This window comes from Coturnix japonica, chromosome 4 (genome assembly GCF_054131305.1).
Source record: "Coturnix japonica strain WE chromosome 4, WE-NBRP24, whole genome shotgun sequence".
Lineage (NCBI taxonomy): Eukaryota > Metazoa > Chordata > Aves > Galliformes > Phasianidae > Coturnix > Coturnix japonica.
In genome coordinates this window covers 12,084,775-12,102,357 of record NC_140666.1, presented here as the reverse complement: position 1 = coordinate 12,102,357, position 17,583 = coordinate 12,084,775, and the positions used below count along the sequence as shown (strand labels likewise).

At 45.4% G+C, this 17,583-nt stretch overlaps 1 long non-coding RNA gene across 3 annotated transcripts in view; it reads left to right on the top strand.

Annotated features, from left to right (window-relative positions):
- The first annotated feature begins 5,055 nt into the window (after positions 1–5,055).
- Positions 5,056–17,583, top strand: part of LOC107312705 (uncharacterized) — a 58,063-nt gene continuing 45,535 nt past the window's right edge. For 2 of the 3 annotated variants that reach the window (XR_014945121.1, XR_014945119.1), the window contains exons 1-3: positions 5,056–8,485; positions 10,490–10,601; positions 11,516–11,909. This is a non-coding gene — a long non-coding RNA (uncharacterized LOC107312705). The remainder of the gene's footprint in view (positions 8,486–10,489; positions 10,602–11,515; positions 11,910–17,583) is intronic. The other variant, XR_014945120.1, reaches the window with a different exon arrangement.

Below are 17,583 nucleotides of genomic sequence, written 5' to 3'. Positions count from 1 at the left end.
CAATCATCCTGCTCTGATTTGAATGACCGTTTTACCCCTCTGAAGGTTCACATTAACAAGCATTCCTGGGATGTTTTCTTGATTGGGTTCAAGGTATTGTGCATTCCCATCTGTCCTGGCTGATTACAGGCCAGCTCTGCCAGCTAATGTTGGCTGGGAAGCGTTTTCTTTCATGCATTGCTCCAAACAGGGCCCTGAGAAGTGAAACTGATATTTCAACCATGAACATTTCAAACCCTGTTGTAGTCACAGTATACGTTTACCAGCTGAGAGTGCTGGTGGGGTGCTGCCCACGTTGTGTGTTGAGGTTCACAGAACCACCCCATGAGAGGCATTCCTTGTCCTAGCTCCAAAAAGAGGAGACGTTGGGAAATGAGGAAGTGCTGAATGAGGGTCCCTAAGGCTTGGGGTCTCTGGTATCAAGTAAAAATTCTGTTACCTCCAAAGACTAGAGCTGGCACTGGGCTGCCTGGGAAAGTTTTAACTTCCACAGCCTCTTCCCTAATCCCTTGTTACAGGAGCTTTTGGGGTAAGATGTACATGTAATGCCATTGATGAGCTCACACAGATGTAGGCACTACCCAGCAATGCTCTGCTGTTCCTTGTTCTGTTTTAGTATCAATCATAGAGTCATTAAGAATGGAAATACCACTAAGATCATCTAGTCTGACCATCAGCCCATGACTGTGACTGCTCCAGACTGTGTCCTTCTCTGTGTCATCTACCCATTACTTCAATAGCTCCACCACATCCCTGGGAAGTGTGTTCCAATACCTCACCACTCTTTGTGAGAACAATTTTTTCCTAATATCCAACCTAAGGAAGAGAGTGATGCTGGTGTAACATCCTATGCTTCCCAGGGATGTGGAGCCTGAAGAGAGTGAGTGTGAGCTGGGATGCAGCCAGGATGTCACTGGGGCAGGAATCAGATCTTACTGGGGTGTTACCACAGGTGGATAATTGTGCTTCTCTAGGAGGAAGCTTTGCCATATACACAGCTTGGGAATGTCCTGGGAGAGCATTCCCCTTGGAGAGCCCTGGACAGGGTGATTGGAGCCTGCATCCCATCCCTGCATGGAGGTTGCTGCACACCAGCTGGGCAGCCTGTAGGGTTGCGTGAAGGTCAGGCAAAAAGAAGAGCTCTTTTATGAGGCTGAATAAATCAAAGCATGGGGTAGGAAGGAGGAGGGGGAAGAAAACAGTTATGCTTTGCTGAAAAACCTTTTTCTGACACTTATGGGTGCTGCTGATGGGGTCAGGCAGAAGTGAAGAATGGCAGCAGTGGCAAATGCAAAGACTCCTCACTCTTAACACCTCTTTCTCATGCTTTAGACTTAAAAAGCATCCTTGCTGCTGCTCCAGGTGGGTGTGGAGCTTGGATGTATGTCAATCTCTGCATTTCTGGCCTCAACGAGCTGCCCTGGCGCGATGCGATGTCACTGCATGGGAATGCATGTCCCTGCGCTGGGACAGTTCTGGCCAACACCAGATACCCTTCCTTCCTGCCTGCTCCCATGGTGAGGATTATTGCTTTTGGCTTCTCCTGGCTTTGAAAGGCATCCAAAGAGCTCAGCTCTTGCAAATGGAGAGTGGAGACAGAAAGCCTCTCCCCGCCTCACCTGTTTGTGGTTATTCAGCTCCCTCCCTTCACGCTTTGGCACAAGAATGGCCTGAAAGTAAAACAAGAGGCAAGTTCTCCCCCGGCTCAAAGAGCTGAATGAAACCCAGCCAGCGGGGCCTATTGAGACAGCATCGAGACAAATGTCAACTTTAACACAAAGAGGCTTAAATGACTGACACAGAAAGGAATAATCTCGGATCTGTTTTCCAGGCTGCTCCCCAGCATTGCTGTGCTGCAGACGGAGACAATTTTCAGTTCCCCAGGGAGATTGGATAGCCAAAAAAAGATACTCGGTGGTGATATGCTATAAGTCTAGGTCATGAGAATGGATGTTTGGAATAATGACAGAATTCATTATAGGCAAACTAAATTAAGAGAGTGTCTTGAGAAACATATGGGGAGGAAATTGCCACTGCAGCCCTGCAATGTGTAGCTTTATTTCTCATTGTGCTGGGCTCTCCCAGAGGCCTCCATGGAACAGGACGGAGGGTTATCAGAGTCATTCTGCGGCAACTGTGAATCAGTTGCTTTTTATTTTTGTTGATGGGAGTTATTTTTGAGGTTATTTCCCTCCGAGTCTTCAGGAAAAGTAAAAGTAATTGAAGCCCGTAAAGAATGGGATTCCCATGAAAGTAACAGCTGCCTTCTTCCCAGAGGTGGTGGAGAAGGGAATGAAGTTCCTGTTGATGCCTTGCCAAGGCACACCTGGGTCAGCCCTTAGCACTGGAGTGTGCTAAAGCATGGGTGCTGCATTCATCCATACAGATCACCTACAGCATCCCTGCATCCCTGCCTGTCCCTGTGCCAGGTTTGTCCTTTCTTGGAGCTTGGTGCAAGAAGGAATGGTGTTCTAAGCAGTCTGCCCAACACCCATCCTCTGCTAAATAACACCAAATGTTGTTTCAGGCTCAATTAGTAAAGAATTAAAGGATTTAGATTCAATTAATGTGGAGCATTATGGAAAGATTTATTTTTTCCCATAGAAACCTGCCTGCATTTTTTTCCTCCCCAGGATCCATTAATCAAGGTGACGAGGAAGAGCAGGGAGTGGTGAAGGAAGGCAGTGCTTGAGGAGGTCTTGGCCAAGGTGCAGTGCTCCAGCAGTGGGATGCGGCAGCGCGCTTAATGAGGTAAACAAGTGATCTCAAAGAGCCCCTTAACAGAGATCTCCTTGGTTCTGGAAGACAAGAGCTATCATTCAAAGATGTTTGAACTCCACTTCTCTTTTTAAATTTCTTTTTCCTTGGAACTCTTTTTAGAGTAGGCTTTAGAAAGGCTTAGAGTTGGGTCGACTGGTAACTCAAACCAGATATGTGCGCGTATACAAAGTGTGTGTGCGTGTGTCTCTTTAGTGAAGTGTTGGCACTTTGACTGCCACTAAGCAGGCGGTGATGCTGGGGGGCTTTGCCTTCTCCTGGGTGGTTTGGGGAATGCTGCTGTGGGGCTGAGACAATGCCCTAACCCCAGGTTTTCTGCCTGGGCTTAAAAGGATTTGCGCTTGCAGATAGCTCTGATTCAGTGTGGAAAAGGGAAGGGATGGGGAAGCTCAGAAGAGCTGACAGAGGCAAAAAAAGGGTGTGAAATTCGTACTATCTGGTGTGTCTCCTTTGATGTGTCACGCAGAGATTGTGCAGGCGCTCAGAAGTGAAGGGGTTAAAGCGTTTCTCGGTAACCATTGAAATGGGAGCTGTTATGGTCTATTTAGGCAATGATCTGTTACAATATCAATGGCATTTTCGATGGCAGTGTCTCCTATTCTTCTATTGAAATCACAATAGCTTTGGAAGTTCATGGCCACGGCAGTCTCAGGGACAGATTTCTGTTCATTTTTCTTTGTTGTGAAGATTTTTTCTTTTTCTTTTCTTTTTTTTTCCTTTTTTTTTTTTTTTTTTAAAGTAAATTAACTCACACAAATGCGAAAGAAGCATCAAGTGTGTGACCTTTGCACAAAAGCTTCAGATTTGTCATTCTCTCTCCTTCACTTATTCCAGCGGCGGTCTCAGCAATGCCGTGATTCAATATGCGGCACAGCTTGTGAGCTCTTGGGCAACCTGGGCACAAATGGCTGGGCAAGGCTGAAGGGACAACGTGAAATCTACATTTCTATGCCGTTGTCAGCTTCTAACACTCAAGGGGAAAAAGTCAGAGCTGGGGAGAGGTTTTAGCTGCCTGCCTCCCATGCATTGAGTTGGAATGGGAGCCTCCCGGTTCTGCTTCTTTAGAAACCAGGGGTAATGCAGTCCCCAGGACTGTCTGGAGAAGTTACTTGCCCATCCTTCACTTTGATGATTGATGACAGTGGAGAAGCTAATGATATTTTATTCACCTGTCAAAAAAATTACTTGCCCTGGGCAAGGCAAGGAGAGCGCGCCAGAATGTTAACGCTGCCCTTTTTAAGGAACACATTTATCCCATTTCCCCTAAAATATTAGCTGAAAGGGAAAAATGCTGTCCTGCTGAGCCCATTGCAGCGGGGTATTGGTGAGGGGAATCTCTCCCACCTACAAAGTGCCTTGAACTTTGTATGGGGAGCATGAAACGTGCGTTACAAGTGCATTCCCAGGGGCTCCCCTTGGCCTTTGCCCCTCGCTGCCTATGGGCAAGCAAAAGGCACCAGGACCTGCTTAGAAATATCCCCCTAGAGAAGGCAAAGGATCTTCAGATTGAGAGAGCCCCCAGTAACCAGCTGTGCCTTAAACAGACAAACTTCAAACCTGTACTACAGACGGCTTTATTGTGTTTTATTCCACTGGTGTGATTTATCTCTATTGTGTATATTTAGGTTTCTTGATCTCATATTATTAACATCATCTCTTTTCTATCAAGAAGTGAACAAAACGTTACCTGCTCCTGCTGCTGCCTGATGCAGATGGGTTTTCTTAGATCTGAGAAGCTGCATGTAATCAGCAGCCAAGGCATTGTAGTTACCAGGTAAAGGGTCTGGAGCACCAGTCTGATGAGGAGCAGCTGAGGGAACTGGCATGGGTCATTCTGGAGAAGAGGAGGCTCACAGGAGACCTCATCGATCCCTACAGCTCTGTAAAAGTAGGTTGTGATGAAGTGGGGGTCAGCCTTCCCATAGAGGCAACAGCGATAGGATGAGATGTGGTGGCTTCGGGTTGTGCCAGGAAAGGTTTGGGTTGGGTGTTAGGAAAAGTTTATTCTCCCATGCATGATGCAGTGGCACAGCTGCCTAGGGAGTGGTGGGGTCACTGTCCCTGGGGGTGTTCCAGAGTAATGGAGATGTGGCACTGAGGGCTGTGACTATGGGCATGGTGGGGGTGGGTTTGAGTTGTACTTGGTGATCTTAATGGCTTTTTCCTGCCTTGATGATTCTATTGTTCTACTTGTTTGCATACAGCTATGGGCGTGTCTATGTCAGACATCCCCATATGAGTGTTTCTTATGGCTCCAAGGGAGCAAAATACGTTGAACATGAGTCAAAATCAGAGTTGTGGAAGCTGCCAAGGCTGCCACCATCAGCCCTGTATCACAGAATCATAGAATGGACTGAACTGGAAGGGATCCTTAAAGGCCATCTGGTCCAGCTCCCTGCACTGAACAGGAATGCCCACAGCTCCATCAGATGCTCAGAGCCCCTCCCAGCCTGACCTTGGGTGTCTCCAAAGATGGGGCACCCAGCACCTCTCTGGGCAACCTGTGCCACTGCATCACTACCCTTATCATACAAAACACCTTCCTTATATCCAGTCTAAATCTTCCCTTTTTTAGTTTGAAACCATTTCCCCCTGCCCTGGTGCAGTCTTTTCCTTCCTTATTACATCCTGAGCTTGGTGCACTGGCTGTCTCTAGATGGAAGTGGTGTCAGCCCAAAGTCACCCTGCCCGAGATCTCTTTCTGTTTGCAGGGGGGGACAACCCCGAGATGGAGCACTCTGGGCATGTGCTCCTGAGCCTTTAATCATCCACAGTGTTGGCAAAATGTTTCCTCGAGGAGACAATGAAAAGGGATCTAAATTCCTCGTCAGGCTCAAACTCTGAAAAGCTGCATTCCCACAGCACAGAGCAAAGCGCAGCCATATGAAAGGTAAACATTTCATCTTCGTGTCAGAGCAGGTAGAGATGTTCAAATTGGGATGCAAACTGCTCGCAGCAGCTGAACTAATCTGAAGTGCCATTAAAATTCATCACAAAGAAATCCAGTGCTGCAAGAAATGGCTTCTTCCGACCTATTTCTGAGTCTGCTGTCTCAGGGTGCTGCCGTGGTGTCCGTGTGTGCCACAAGCAGGACATGGGCACATCTTTTCATGGCCTATGGTGCTCTGAAAGCATTTTAAAGCAGTTTGTGCTGGGCAAAACACAGCAGCAGCCAGGTCCAGGTGTGACTGCTGCCAACAAGTTGAGATAGAGAGCCCCACAGGAGCTGGCATTACAGCCACGAGGTGAACACGATGGCTTCTCTGAGGTTTGACTTTTTGTATTTATTTATTTACTTAGAAATGCCAGTCTGAGTTCAGGGTCTGTTTACAAGGATGTACCTCTATTTCACACCAAGAAACTTGGCTCAACGTTTATCAATGCAGGTTTAAATACATATGTATGTGAAAACAGAAAGAAAGGAATGCACAGCACAGCACTTGCAATGCGCAGGCTGCAGTAAATGGTGATTTCAGCATCTTTCTTCCACCTCTGTGCAGAACACAAAAAAAAAGAACATCTTTTTTGACATCACTGGTGCAATTGTGAAGGTAGAAATGGAAGTTAGTTAGAGCAATGAAAGGTGCTGCATGGCAGGGATGCCAGGCTTTGGGCACTGGGAAGTGTGCAAGCTTGAAAATCTCACTTGACTTTTTAATGTTCTGCTCTGTTGTGGTAATTCCCATGTTGGTGTTGTTCCAGACTGTCTGATCCCAACCTCTATAAGTCCTTCCCACTGGAAAGCAGCAGCCTCTGTATGAACTAAGAGCACTGTTGAGGTGGAAGCTGCCTTCGTAACAGCTTTGATGCTTCACTGCTTTGTACAGGAGATAGAATTTGGTAGCCTGCTTCCTAACGAGAGCAGAATGAAACCCAGATTCTTGAGAGAGTAACCATACACCTCTGGAAGAGCCACCAAACAGCCAGGTTGATTTGTAGGACTGTGGGTTTGCCAGGAAACCTCCCTGAGCTATTACTTTAAATTGCCACTAAGTGGCAGTCAAGTAAAAATTATGGTAAAATGAAACTCCCAAATAAATATTTCATCTAACGTCAGCTTAAGGTGCAGCAGCATCAGCAGAATTCCTGAGCCCTGTGGTGACTGGGAAGCTACACCAAGGGAGGAGATGGCAATAAGAGGGATCTGTGGAAATCCACATGGGTTTTCCTTGGGAGGTGTACAGTGTGCAGAAGGGTGAGCTTCCTGACATGTTACAGAACCACAGAATCATACAGGCTGGAAAAGACCTCCAAGACCCCCAAGTCCAACCCCAGCCCAGCCCACCGTGTCCATCCCCACATCCCTCAGTGCCACATCCCCACAGCTCTGGGATGGTGACCCCACTGCTCCCTGGGCAGCTGTGCCGCTGCAGAACCACTCTTACGGTAAAGAAATGTCTCCTAACTTATAACTTCTTAAAAATCAGCCTAAATAGGTTTGAGACATCAATCAGTTGCCATAAGCATATGCATGGTTAGCATAAAGGCAGGGGAAGAAGGCTCGCATTGTTTCCTTCCCTCTGTAACCGAGCAGTACGCCATCCACTTACAAAACTGAGATTCCCCCTGGGTAACTCTTGGCTCTGATGCATTATTAACCATTTTAATTTGTAAGTGGCTTGAAGATACCCAGGTAAAGCGAGGCAGAACTAGGTCAGCCGCACCGTGCAGTGGCTTTCATTAGCAGCTGTGCAGCTCTGTCACCTTTTGTGAATCTCAGGGAGCCTGGGTACCTCCCCTGCTCTGCAGTGGAGCTGGATCAGAGATGACCTCTTCAGGGAGAAATGGTAATGGGGAAATGCTGGTTATCTGAAACTTATATCCAAAAAGACAGGATCCCAGGCACTGCGCCAACCTCCTCACATTTAGAATATTTTAAGACATTTGAGGAAAGTCACATGCACGGCATACATTTTAATGTTCAAAGGACTCCTGAGATAACATACATATTTCCTTTTTCAGGCATAAGGCAAATAGCAGGAAGGGAAAGATGTGTATCACAAAGTCATGTGAAAACGCTGGGGGGAAGATCTGTCTTCAGCCACCAACAAGTGCTCTGTGTTGATCCATACTGCTATTTGTTACAGTGTTTTGTTAATCCAAAGGTCACAACGAGTGACCATGTTTCAGCTTGGAGTCCGGCTGTTTCCATCGCCACCTTTGTTCAATCTTTGAAGGGACGGGAGGAGACAAAAAGCCTAACCTTGCTTCAGAATGTTGTGTGTTTGGGAAGATTCAATGATGAGATGAAAACGCTGAGCAGAATGTGCCCAGATTTGTGAGCTGTGCTGCTTGTGGAGCTATGAACCTATTCCAGATGATGCTCCTGACATCCCTGTGTTTCCTAAGGGCTTTTCCATTGCTGTAGGTCTTCATTTACAGCAGCCTTCTCAGCTTTTGAGCAGAAACACTGTAGTGCTGACTAATCAGTTTATTTCTCATTGCTTCTTTTTAGGTGCTGATTTACTCCTTGGGGTTTCTTGGTGGCATATCTCAGCCCAGGCTCAACCAGAGTCTGGGTGCTGATGCCTTTGGTGTTTCACTGCCAAACAGAAGCAAGCTGCAATATTATCAGCTCAGCAATGATGTGCAGACGCCTGGAAGTCCCCCAGCAAAGCCATGTTGGGCATTGAGTCCTGTCTAGGTGGCACCCCTGGAGCTGACTGCATCCCATATCTCACCAAGTGTGCACCTGGCATTCACAGAGGTAAGTGAAGCTGTCTCCAGAGATTTTCTGCTGTCTCCATTTCATCCCTGAGCACACTGGGAGCAATGTGCCTTCTCCCAGCTCGCTTCCTATGCTGCTGGGTTGGCTTTGCTTTGTTGAATGCATTTATTTCATTGGAAGTCAAATGCTTAGCAAACAGCAAATGAGCCCACGTCCGAATTTCTTCTGCTTCCCATCTGGTGACTTTGCTGCTGGTTACAAACTCACATCATCGATTGCTTTTTTTCCAACATCTCGGTAGAAATTGGGTGCATATGAGCAAAACCAGCTCTGTCTCAATATATTCACATATATTTCTGATGGTTTTAACCTTGTCAGCAAAGTAACAACATAGATTGGCTGCTTGAAAACCTGCGGCACTGCTCCTTGCTGGTGAGAGCAGAAGGGGAAATGACCTTCCACTCTTAAATCTGTAACTGATGCCCTTTGCATGATGATGAACAGAAATATCGCTAGATCTCCCTTTAAACTTGGTGGTATAAAGGACCTCTCGTACCAACAGGAGGAAAGACTTCAAATGCGTGATTGCCCCATTATCCTCAATGCTGGGCACCTCCTGAGGCCTCTTGCTGAAACAGAGCCTGACAATAGAAGGAATACAAGGAGCTCAAACCAAACAACACAGGGAGCTCAAAAATGCACTAATGTAGATCCAGTGGGGAGGTCTGGCCTTATGGCTCCCAGAGCCTTTTTGTGAAAGCATTATCCACTGATAGTTTTCTTTCTTCAGCCTGCAAAGCGCTGGCATGACTTTGTACTGTCATATTTATTTTCTGTGCATGTCTCACAGCTATGGGACTAAACGTTGAGCTACGACTTGGTGCAGTTGGACTGGGCTACACAGGGTTGTGTTAGCCTCAGTAGATGCAGGATCTGTTGCTTCTGTTAATCCTCAGGGTTAGCTCCTGCATGTGCGGAAGGGTAGGAGAAAGGAAGTCATTCTTTCCTATCCATATTACCATGTTATTGTGAAAAACATCAGAAAAGTCCAGGAAATAGTGGCAGTGAGCAACAATAGCTGATCAACCACACTGGTCACTGTTCCCTTGCTGCAGATGAGTCGCGTTGCTCCCAGTGACACAACTGCTACTAATGCTGTATGTGTGCTTGGAGAAAGTTTGCTGTTGCACTCTAGATGACAGGGTTGAGGGATGGTGAGTGTTCATTTGCATCTAATTGTGCCGACAGCACAAGGCCAAGGAGTTCATGCCCAGCCAATGAGAGCTAAACAAACACACTGTTGTGTACGTCTGGTCTTCAACTGATTTCTCCCTCCCATGAGAATAAATAAATAGGAGCAGTGTTGCTACCGCTGAGTCCTGAGGCCAGCTCTAATCCATCTTTCCTATCACCTTGCTCATGTACCTACACATTACAGCACAGGAAAACAGGGAGAGGAACGTACAGTGATGTGATGGCATCATTTCTGGGAGGCACGGCCATGATTTAGGACAGAGCTTCTTAGTAATTCACTGCTTTAAAACCGATTCAATTAACAGAGTTCACTTCCAGGTGCTTTTAATATGAAGGGTGCTGTTGAACTGCTGTTGCTGCTTCCTCTCAGCCTTTGCTTTGGCTCGTTTGATTTACAGATTTCCTTTCTCATTAAAAGTGATGGTGATATTAAGCCCATGAATCCTTGATGGATTTCAAATTGAATAGTGTGAGTATTGTATTAATGCAGCTTAGCTGCAAATAAAGGAGGAAATCCATTAAGCGTGTGGTGTGCATCATAAATATTCCATAACAAAAGTGTTAATGTAACGATGAGAAAAGAAAATCAAAGGTCCAGGAGTCAGGAAATGCCCAGTGCTGAAAGCTCGCTCCAATCTTCTCTAAGCTCCGTTTTAACGGCCTCGCCATTGGGAAAGAGTTGTGATAAAGGCTGAGTCGGGCTCCTCATTGAGCACTCTGAGCAATGCACTTTAATTGATATTGGGTGTTTTTCTGATGAGGCTGAGGTCTCGTGCATGTTTAATCCAGAATGAAGTCCTGTGCGCCACAACTGCAGGAAGGATGTGGGGAGCCAAGGTCCTATGCAGCGAATCTGTGCTTTCAAGTCTGCTTCAGGTGTTCACATCGAGACCATCATCAGGTATGTGTAATTAAGAGTTGCCTTAGAAATCAACCCAGTGCATCTGCCTCAGAGTCTGAAAACACTAAACTGAGCAAGCAAAGCATTCTGAGCAAATAGAAAGAAATGCAGCACATTGCTGGTGTGAGGACTCCTCTCCACCAGCCACAGAGACAAATGTTCTGGCTGGGCTTTAATAGGCGCATTCATTACTTGTGCAGCTATGCACACAGAGACAAGGACAGAGTAAATCCAACCAAACAAATGCACACCCACAGAAAGCCCTGCAGTGACGCATGCTCGCATGGAAGGTGAATAACGTACCCAGGCACATTCATAATGTGCAACCTGCAAACCTCCCCCATCGTAAATACTCCCTGCTCCCCACACTGGCTTTTCTAGCTTTGGATGTTTTTGTTTTTGTTTTTTCATGCTGCAAAGTGCAAAGTTTTCCAGGCACTTTCCTGCTGTGGTTGTGTTCTTAATAAAGAAGCTGGCTTCTGGAGCTCCCTGCTGCATAGCCTGGCCCTGGCTGTGCTGGCTTCCTTGGGTGATACAGTTCCTGGGTGGGCAGGACTCTGCCACCCCAGCTCAGGTGTTAAGCTGTATATCTTCGTAATTAGCACTTTGAGTTGTTTTTTTGTTTTGCAGAGGACCCTGCAGCACCTCAATGCTGTCATGCTCTGCAGAGCTGAGTGGCTGCTGGCTGGGGATGCTGGCATGGAGGAGCTGGCTGCTCTGCACTGCAGCACTGGGCTCCCTGCAGGCACAGCTGAAGGCATGGGGTGGGAGCCTTACCTCTTCTCAGGGCTTCCAGCTGTGACACCAAGAGCACGGATCACCCTGGTTGTCCTTGTGCTCATGTCAGATCATATCTCCAGACTCAAAATAATCTAATGTGTTTCCCCCCCCCCTCTATCCCCCTTTAACTACAGCTCAGCCACTGTTGTTCACTTTTCATCGTGAAGAAGCACCCCAGCTGACTGATGCCTCTTAGAACCATAGAACTATTAATGCTGGAAAAGATCACCAAGTTAATCTCCAGTCTGTCCCCACCAAGCCCATAACCACGACCTTCAATGCCACATCTCCACGTTTCTGGAACACCTTCAGGGCTGGTGACACCACAACTCCCAATGCAGTCCATGTCACCGTGCCATCATTCTTTCAGAGAAGAAATTTTTCCTAATATCCAGCTCTTCAAGACCAAAGTGGTGTTACTTGTTATCAAACTGGACAGAAGGGATCCAGGCCAGGACTGGGCAGTGGGGACCATCTTTCTGTCCTCTCACGTGTCGGCACTCATCCCAGGCCTCTTCACCCACAAAGGTAAGGTGCCACATGTTTCTGCACTACAGTGAGCTGACAGTTGGGCATTTTCTTGCCATCACTCTCTGTCTTCTGACAGTGGTTAGTAGTGCTGGGATTGGGACTCATTTTCAAATGAGCAATGTGGTTTAGCAGGCGTGATGGTGATGGGCTGATGGTTTGATTCTGAGGTCCAAATGTCTTGAGGTTTTTGAGCAGAAGGCAGCAAAAGATGGCTTGTCCCTTGGGGACACCCAGCCCAGAACACTGTGCCCTTTGCTGGGGAGCAGCGTAGGCTCTGGATGTGGCAGCTGTGGAGCAGCAGTAGGCAGTGACAGAGCTGGTTTGTGTCACTCCTTCGGCCCTGCCTGTGAAACCAGCTGGTTTCTGCAGGCTGCTTGCAGAGGAGGATGTCTTATTAGAGTGTAAAGAAATTCCGGGTGGTGAGCTAGCGTGGTCAGGTGTCCTGCATTCACAACAGAAATGCAGCTTCTCTGTAGATCTAACAAGATGTTGTGCAACGTGATGGATAGGTGTGATGCATGAAATGTGATGTGTATCTGTGGAAATAACGTTAGAAATCCTAATTCTTGGTTTACTGGTATGAAACACAACTGAAGAAGAGAAATTCAGCTATTGCAGATAGATTTCCAACAAACACAAATAAAGGAGCCTTTGCCATGTGTTATTTCAACTTCACTGACCCTTTCCTTCCTAGAAGCTATTGCTATCTTGGTCTTAATTGCCTGTAGAAATTAAATGATGGGCAACAGATCTCTACAGGTGTCACCTAAAGTTAATCAAGTAGTAGAGGAGGAACAAGGTAAAAGTAGGGGAAAGGCAAAAGTACAGATGATCTGTTAACTTTGCAGAGTGTAAGATACAAATTTGCAGTGCAAGATACAAATTAGCAAAGCAGCAGGAATAGGAACACTCCAGTCCAGCTTGTAAAAACAAGCCAGTGACCAGGCTCGTCTTATTTGTCTCTTTCTGACCCATTTAGATTCCTTCCTCTTAAAGGACGTTTCTTCAAATGACAGTGTTTAACTAATGCAGAATTCCTACATCTGAAGGACAGTCTGTGATCCAGTCCATTGACTCCTGATTTCATTTAAACTGCAATTCATTATTTTCTTCCTGTGCTCATTCAAGAACCCATTGTTCATTACTCTTTCATCACGCTATGATTGGAACAATTTGTATCTGTCGCTCATACATTGGCCAGATAATGAAATAATCATTTGTGCATCTACACAGTATTTTACATTTATTTTTCACAGTGTAATTCACTTTGTAGGGTCATTCTATCATTCTGGAACAAATTGTGATCTTGTTTAAGCATTTGCTAGCCGGTAACAGTCTGCTACTGCCAACGTCAGGACTCATGTCTGAACAGACAGACAGAATGGCAGTGAAGTAATTGCTCATCCTCCAGTCGACAAAACCAGCCCATCTTCTAGGAGGAAGGATTCTTTTGCCACTGTCTTTATCCACAGAACAACGATGTTATTAAGCAGTCCTTCCCGAGGTTTGGGTCAGCCCGTCAGAGACAGGCATAATAAGAAGGGATAAGATTACCTTAATAAAAATGAAACTGGATGATAACGCACCCAGAGCACAATTATGGCACTATTCAAATGAGCTCCTATTCTCAAGGAGGTCAGTGAGGTTATGATTTCTAGAGGAGTCAAGAGATTAGGAGAATAAACTAATTATTCCGACATGGAATAGATAGGAAGGTGATTGCTGATTGGTTAATTCATTTTTCTTCTGTAAATCTATTTCTGTTCAATTAATTAAAATGACACATATGTTATACTCTCCAAATATCACACACATTATTATGTAAAGGTTGAGTTAGTCATTATGTTGGAAAAGGTCAGGGCTTGAATTTAATGCTGGAGGGAGATACTGTCTTCCATTCACTTGTCATAATTACCACCCAGTTCCCTTCCTACCCACTGGTGGGATCTCAGCTTTGGTCTTCAGTGGACTTGCCACACAAAGAGTTTTGGACATCCATCCAAAAGATTCTCCAACAAAAGAAAGATCTTTTGTCTAAATAGTCTAATTCCATTCGTTTGGCATGTGAGCTGAGCTGTATCAATACCAGGATGTGTAATTCTGTCCTCACCTATTTCAAGGTGATGCCCGAAGTCATTAGGACATGCGAAGGCTCTTTTGTGTTGGACATCTTGCCCAAATAGCTCCAGGAGGTGTTTGGTTGGGTGAGATGTGAATACGTGGAACAGACCTGAGGTAGGAGTGGATAAACGGAGGAGTGGGTGGCTGTGCTTCAGCTTCAGAGCCATTGACTTCAAGATTCTACTGGATCAACTCTTTGCTCCTAAGTGGGTTTGATGGATGCAAGCACTGAGGCAGTTGATGGTACTAAAGCTTATAAATGACCCTTTGTTCATCCCTTCAGCTCCACAGGGCAACGTAACAGCAGAGGTTATTTTTGCTGCTGGTCAGCAGGTCAGTGTTAGCGATGAATGAACCATAAAAATGAACTATTCTTGCTGTTAAACCTGGAGTGTTTCTGTACAATCATGGCTGGACTCAGAAATAGCCTTGGAATAGCTAGAAACATTTCACTAGGCCACTTTCACCATTGTAGGCATAAGTGAAGAAATAGAAGAAGAAATGAATGTCATTGGAGTGAATATGGACAAGGCATAAAGTGGTGTTGCTACTTTGTCCTGGGAATGACTTAACACTTCAAATCCCCTGGGAGAGTGGCAGTCTTGGTGCATCTACTATATGGGCTCATTGGCTTTGGCCTTCAGAGCCATCACTCCAGTAAACTCACCCATTTCCCCAAGGAAGCACTAAATCTTCTAAAAATGGAGAAGTCCGGATGGACATTAACTGGCATTGTAAAATAGCTACAAAATATTCCAGGCTATTATCAGGTAAAGAGTTCAAAGATTTGTTTAGGTTGTTTGCAGTGGGAATGACTGAGAGGACACTCTTAGCCACGGGGTTTACCAGTCTATAAACATAAATCTGTGGTTACATTTGTAAAGGTAATGCCTTGCGTTAGACATTGTACACTTATTTTAATGCCTAGAAATACTCTTTTTTTTGTAAATATATTCATTCTTCTTAGTTACACTCCATTAACTGGTGTTTGGTTAACGTGCGTACAGACTGTATCAGCCATTTTAATAGAGCAAGAATGGGAAGAAAAACTGTAAAGACACGAGCTGGCATCAGATTTATCTGGAGAGAGAAAATATCAGCAGAAACAAACTGTCGCAGGATGTTAAAAAATCACCTGCTTCTTAGAGGAGATACAATTGGGTAACGATCCATGGAAACACGAATGTTTCAGATTGCATATCTTCTATTCAAATTTATGACCAGCTGTCAGAGCACTGGTGCCCCTCACTCCATGAGAGGGATTGCTCTTTGCCGAGCAGTAATGAGCAGATTATGGGTGGTGCTGGAAAAAGTATGGAACTCTTTGAGAAATTGCAGTGCATCGTATTAACTTCTCTCTGATGTTAGCAATTTCCCATCATATTGTATTACCAATCACTGTTACTAATATACCATGAAATTCAGATGTATAATGTAGTGTACAACTCAACCTCTCGTTTCAAAGGTTTGTTACCCATAATCCTGCATGAGTCATTAGTAATGTCACTGAACAGAGGAAAACTCATTCACTTTTTGCAGTGTTTCCCCTGCTGGCAAATATCTGACATATTACATGTAGGCACAATGCAAAATTCTCCAGAGAACTTTGATTGCAGCAATGTGAAATGCATGTCTCTTTAATGGGCAGCCAGGTCTACACGCGACCCCCAACTATCCCAGCATAGTGTGCCCCACCGGATGGTTGAACAGCTGGGCTCTTTGATGGAGCATCTATTTTCTTTGCTTTAAATTATTTATCTATTGAAGTGTAGTTTGTAGCATTTTAAAGGCAAGATTATGCTAAGGGGTAAAAATGCCCCCACTAAAAAGATGGTAAAATATCTGGGTGCGGTTAAAATTTGGGAAAGAACTTAATTTTTTTTAGGAGTTGGTCTTCCTCGCAGATACCACTTAATATCTCATGGCTCAGGGAGGAAGGCCGGCACCCAGGCCCCTCAGGAGCACGCAGCATAGGAGCATCAGCAAGCCATGCTGCCAACTGCATGAAAATGAGACTAGAATGAAACCCAGATGTTGCTATTCCACTCCAAGAGAAAAAGTATAGTTTCAGAGAGTCTTGGACCCTTGTGTAGATGTGTTCCACAAACTGCCTGAACTTCACCAGCTCTATATTGGGTCATCTCTCCCATGTGAGGAGGTCACTCTGAACCATGATCCTGCTACCTATAGTGATGTGCTGGGAATATTCACTTAGTTTTGATTTCCTCATTTGTCTTCTGTAAAAGTTAATTGTGATGGTGTCAAAACCCTTCCTGTGCCAAGATATAAGGTGTCCACTGATACCCTTTGCCTACACCCCAATCATTTTGCTATAGAAGGGAGGTAGGTTGGTTTGCTGTGACTTGCTGTGAAATCTGTTGGCCATTTCCCACCTTCCTACTGCTGGGTTACACGTTGGCCATTGAGTTGTTTTCTCTGGCCATTGAGTTGTTTTCTCTGCTGTTTTTGCAGGTGGTAAGTTGTCCGGCAGGTCTGCACTTCTCAAGGTGCCTCCTGCACAGACAGGTGACATTGTCCACTGGACAATGTGTTGACGTGCAGTTGATGCTTCTGGATTAACTTCAGAGCCATATCTGGAAATGCGATCCTCTTCCTGATCCCTTAGGAACACATTAATAGATGTTTATTCAGCTTCTTGCTTAAATTCAGTCATTCTCGCTACTTATTTTTAGTCCTTAACATAAGCTATTTCTGTTTTCTCACCATTCTTTCATCAAGTCCAAGATCAGGTCAAGAGCCTCAGAGCTGATGTGTCATTTAACTCATGACAGTGCTCTGACAAGCGGATGCAGCAGTGTGTTTGAGGCATCCAGAGAGGAGGAAAAAAGCACATTTAAAGCAGGTGAGGCACATGGCAGGCTGAATGGCAGGATGGCAGCATGTCTGTAAGATCACCTGCCAAGGCACTGCTGTCACTTCTTAATTCCACCTCACACTGGGCTGTGTGGAGGTGATGCTGCAGCCGTACCCCCAGCTCACACTGCTGCAAAGCTGCAGTCATTAATGCTGAAGGCAGCGAGGTTCATTGTCGATTCTCCCAACAATAGTGTGTCAGTCAGGAGACAGGCCCAGTGGCTCCTGCATCACCAATTTGAGTACTTAGCCTGCCAGTCCCAATTTATTTCATGAAGTGTCTGCAGTCTCCAAGTTTGCTAACGTCACGATGGTGATGTATCTATTCTTGTCTCTGAAAGGATGCAAAAGGGACATTAGAGCCAGCACAACTCTGTTAAATACCTTGTTGGCAGGGGATATCAGAAATGCAATCTGCTTTTTAAGCACAACTTGCTAAATATCATATTTCACAGAGTGCATCGTTATTAGGAATGATGCTTGTGACAGTAGCATGCATGGCATTTTCCTCTACATGATCTGGCTGACAGTTTATGACCTGATTGGCATGCCAATATTTTTGCTTATACAAATAACCAGACAGCTACAGTCAAAAGGTAATTAAAAATGAGATCCAGGCTGCTCCCATTTTAAATCAGGCTAAAGACACAGTGACCCAGCAACTCTCAGTGACACT